Source organism: Salvelinus alpinus, chromosome 6, assembly GCF_045679555.1.
Source record: "Salvelinus alpinus chromosome 6, SLU_Salpinus.1, whole genome shotgun sequence".
NCBI lineage: Eukaryota > Metazoa > Chordata > Actinopteri > Salmoniformes > Salmonidae > Salvelinus > Salvelinus alpinus.
The window spans coordinates 97,904,385-97,909,384 of record NC_092091.1 but is presented as its reverse complement, the minus strand read 5'-3'; positions in this window follow the sequence as shown (position 1 = coordinate 97,909,384).

Below are 5,000 nucleotides of genomic sequence, written 5' to 3'. Positions count from 1 at the left end.
TGGAACACCAGTTTCTCTCCTCCTAACCCAGAGCAGTGAGCCAGTGGAACACCAGTTTCTCTCCTCCTAACCCAGAGCAGTGAGCCAGTGGAACACCAGGTTCTCTCCTCCTAACCCAGAGCAGTGAGCCAGTGGAACACCAGTTTCTCTCCTCCTAACCCAGAGCAGTGAGCCAGTGGAACACCAGTTTCTCTCCTCCTAACCCAGAGCAGTGAGACAGTGGAACACCAGTTTCTCTCCTCCTGACCCAGAGCAGTGAGCCAGTGGAACACCAGTTTCTCTCCTCCTAACCCAGAGCAGTGAGCCAGTGGAACACCAGTTTCTCTCCTCCTAACCCAGAGCAGTGAGCAAGTGGAACACCAGTTTCTCTCCTCCTAACCCAGAGCAGTGAGCCAGTGGAACACCAGTTTCTCTCCTCCTAACCCAGAGCAGTGAGCCAGTGGAACACCAGTTTCTCTCCTCCTAACCCAGAGCAGTGAGCCAGTGGAACACCAGTTTCTCTCCTCCTAACCCAGAGCAGTGAGCCAGTGGAACACCAGTTTCTCCCCTCCTAACCCAGAGCAGTGAGCCAGTGGAACACCAGTTTCTCTCCTCCTAACCTAGAGCAGTGAGCCAGTGGAACACCAGTTTCTCTCCTCCTAACCCAGAGCAGTGAGCCAGTGGAACACCAGTTTCTCTCCTCCTAACCCAGAGCAGTGAGCCAGTGGAACACCAGTTTCTCTCCTCCTTGCCCAGAGCAGTGAGCCAGTGGAACACCCGTTTCTCTCCTCCTAACCCAGGGCAGTGAGCCAGTGGAACACCAGTTTCTCTCCTCCTAACCCAGGGCAGTGAGCCAGTGGAACACCAGTTTCTCTCCTCCTAACCCAGAGCAGTGAGCCAGTGGAACACCAGTTTCTCTCCTCCTAACCCAGAGCAGTGAGCCAGTGGAACACCAGTTTCTCTCCTCCTAACCCAGAGTAGTGAGACAGGTTCTCTCTCTGACCCAGAGCAGTGAGCCAGTGGAACATCAGTTTCTCTCCTCCTAACCCAGAGCAGTGAGCCAGTGGAACACCAGTTTCTCTCCTCCTAACCCAGAGCAGTGAGCCAGTGGAACACCAGTTTCTCTCCTCCTAACCCAGAGCAGTGAGCCAGTGGAACACCAGTTTCTCTCCTCCTAACCTAGAGCAGTGAGCCAGTGGAACACCAGTTTCTCTCCTCCTAACCCAGAGCAGTGAGCCAGTGGAACACCAGTTTCTCTCCTCCTATCCCAGAGCAGTGAGCCAGTGGAACACCAGTTTCTCTCCTCCTAACCCAGAGCAGTGAGCCAGTGGAACACCAGTTTCTCTCCTCCTAACCCAGAGCAGTGAGCCAGTGGAACACCAGTTTCTCTCCTCCTAACCCAGAGCAGTGAGCCAGTGGAACACCAGTTTCTCTCCTCCTGACCCAGAGCAGTGAGCCAGTGGAGCACCAGTTTCTCTCCTCCTAACCCAGAGCAGTGAGACAGTGGAACACCAGTTTCTCTCCTCCTAACCCAGAGCAGTGAGCCAGTGGAACACCAGTTTCTCTCTCTGACCCAGAGCAGTGAGCCAGTGGAACACCAGTTTCTCTCCTCCTAACCCAGAGCAGTGAGCCAGTGGAACACCAGTTTCTCTCCTCCTAACCCAGAGCAGTGAGCCAGTGGAACACCAGTTTCTCTCCTCCTAACCCAGAGCAGTGAGCCAGTGGAACACCAGTTTCTCTCCTCCTAACCCAGAGCAGTGAGCCAGTGGAACACCAGTTTCTCTCCTCCTAACCCAGAGCAGTGAGCCAGTGGAACACCAGTTTCTCTCCTCCTAACCCAGCGCAGTGAGCCAGTGGAACACCAGTTTCTCTCCTCCTAACCCAGCGCAGTGAGCCAGTGGAACACCAGTTTCTCTCCTCCTAACCCAGAGCAGTGAGCCAGTGGAACACCAGTTTCTCTCCTCCTAACCCAGAGCAGTGAGCCAGTGGAACACCAGTTTCTCTCCTCCTAACCCAGAGCAGTGAGACAGGTTCTCTCTCTGACCCAGAGCAGTGAGACAGGTTCTCTCTCTGACCCAAAGCAGTGAGCCAGTGGAACACCAGTTTCTCTCCTCCTAACCCAGAGCAGTGAGCCAGTGGAACACCAGTTTCTCTCCTCCTAACCCAGAGCAGTGAGACAGGTTCTCTCTCTGACCCAGAGCAGTGAGCCAGTGGAACACCAGTTTCTCTCCTCCTAACCCAGAGCAGTGAGCCAGTGGAACACCAGGTTCTCTCCTCCTAACCCAGAGCAGTGAAACACCAGTTTCTCTCCTCCTGACCCAGAGCAGTGAGCCAGTGGAACACCAGTTTCTCTCCTCCTAACCCAGAGCAGTGAGCCAGTGGAACACCAGTTTCTCTCCCTCTGACCCACAGCAGTGAGCCAGTGGAACACCAGGTTCTCTCCTCCTAACCCAGAGCAGTGAGCCAGTGGAACACCAGGTTCTCTCCTCCTAACCCAGAGCAGTGAAACACCAGTTTCTCTCCTCCTAACCCAGAGGAACTGGAGAAACTTCCACCGAGACACGGAATGACGCCATTTTGTGCCGAAACTCTTCCTTCGTTCCAATATTCTACCTGGTTGTAAATGAAAGTGAGACAGACTGGAGACAGAAATCCCTGATGTATTTGTCCTGTCGATGGGTCAGAGAGAGAACCTGTCTCACTGCTCTGGGTCAGAGAGAGAACCTGTCTCACTGCTCTGGGTCAGAGAGAGAACCTGTCTCACTGCTCTGGGTCAGAGAGAGAACCTGTCTCACTGCTCTGGGTCAGAGAGAGAACCTGTCTCACTGCTCTGGGTCAGAGAGAGAACCTGTCTCACTGCTCTGGGCATCAAGGCTTCTGGTGGTCCAGAGATGGTGCTGTTGTACACAATAGATAATACAACATACAGGACAACGGATAGACGTGACAGCACACACACACACATATATATATATACACACACAATGTGCCAAAGTCAAATTCCAATAGGTGATATAAACATTCACACTTTGTATTCAGGACACAAAGTTTAATTGCTGTACCACATTTTACACAGTTTTACTTTAGTGTCTTGTTGCAAACAGGAAGCATGTTTTGGAACATTTTTATTCTGTACAGGCTTCCTTCTTTTCACTCTGTTATTTAGGTTCGTATTGTGGAGTAACTACCATGTTGTTGATCCATCCTCAGTTCTCTCCTCTCACAGCCATTAAACTCTAACTGTTTTAAAGTCACCATTGGCCTCATGGTGAAATGTCTGAGCAGTTTCCTTCCTCTCCGGCAACTGAGTTAGGAAGGACGCCTGTATCTTTGTAGTGACTGGGTGTATTGATACACCATCCAAAGTGTAGTTAATAACTTCACCATGCTCAAAGGGATATTCAATGTCTGCTTTTTGCAAGGCATTTGAAAATTTCCCTGGTCTTTGTGGTTGAATCAGTGTTTGAAATTCACTCCTCGACTGAGGGACCGTACAGATAATTATATGTGTGGGGTACAGAGATGAGGTGGTCATTAAACACTGTCATGACACTGATGTGACTAAAACACCATGTTTACTCTTGAACTTATTAAGGCGTCGCCATAACAACACAAGGGGTTGAATACTTATTGACTCAAGACATTTCAGATTTTCATTTTTAATTAATTTGTTAAAAATGTAGACAAACATAATTCCACTTGGACATTATGGGGTACTGTGTGTCGGCCCCAAAATATACTCATTTTAAATTCAGCAACAACATGTGGAATAAAGTCAAGGGGTGAATACCTCCTGAAGGAATGTCTGGGGGGGGGGGTACTACAGGATGGGGGGGGGGGGTGGGGGTACTACAGGATGGGGGGGGGGGGTACTACAGGATGGGGGGGGTACTACAGGATGGGGGGGGGGGGTACTACAGGATGGGGGGGGGTACTACAGGATGGGGGGGGGGGTGTACTACAGGATGGGGGGGGGTACTACAGGATGGGGGGGGGGGGTACTACAGGATGGGGGGGGGGGTACTACAGGATGGGGGGGGGGGTACTACAGGATGGGGGGGGGGGTACTACAGGATGGGGGGGGGGTACTACAGGATGGGGGGGGGTGGGTACTACAGGATGGGGGGGGGGGGTACTACAGGATGGGGGGGGGGGTACTACAGGATGGGGGGGGGGTACTACAGGATGGGGGGGGGTACTACAGGATGGGGGGGGGGGTACTACAGGATGGGGGGGGGGTACTACAGGATGGGGGGGGGGGGGTACTACAGGATGGGGGGGGGTACTACAGGATGGGGGGGGGGTACTACAGGATGGGGGGGGGTACTACAGGATGGGGGGGGGGGTACTACAGGATGGGGGGAGGGGTACTACAGGATGGGGGGGGGTGGGTACTACAGGATGGGGGGGGGGGGTACTACAGGATGGGGGGGGGGTACTACAGGATGGGGGGGGGGTACTACAGGATGGGGGGGGGGTACTACAGGATGGGGGGGGGGGGTACTACAGGATGGGGGGGGGGGTACTACAGGATGGGGGGGGGGGGTACTACAGGATGGGGGGGGGGGTACTACAGGATGGGGGGGGGGGTACTACAGGATGGGGGGGGTACTACAGGATGGGGGGGGGGGTGTACTACAGGATGGGGGGGGGTACTACAGGATGGGGGGGGGGGGTACTACAGGATGGGGGGGGGGGTACTACAGGATGGGGGGGGGGGTACTACAGGATGGGGGGGGGGTACTACAGGATGGGGGGGGGGTACTACAGGATGGGGGGGGGTGGGTACTACAGGATGGGGGGGGGGGGTACTACAGGATGGGGGGGGGGTACTACAGGATGGGGGGGGGGGTACTACAGGATGGGGGGGGGTACTACAGGATGGGGGGGGGGGTACTACAGGATGGGGGGGGGGGTACTACAGGATGGGGGGGGGGGGGGGTACTACAGGATGGGGGGGGGGTACTACAGGATGGGGGGGGGTACTACAGGATGGGGGGGGGGGTACTACAGGATGGGGG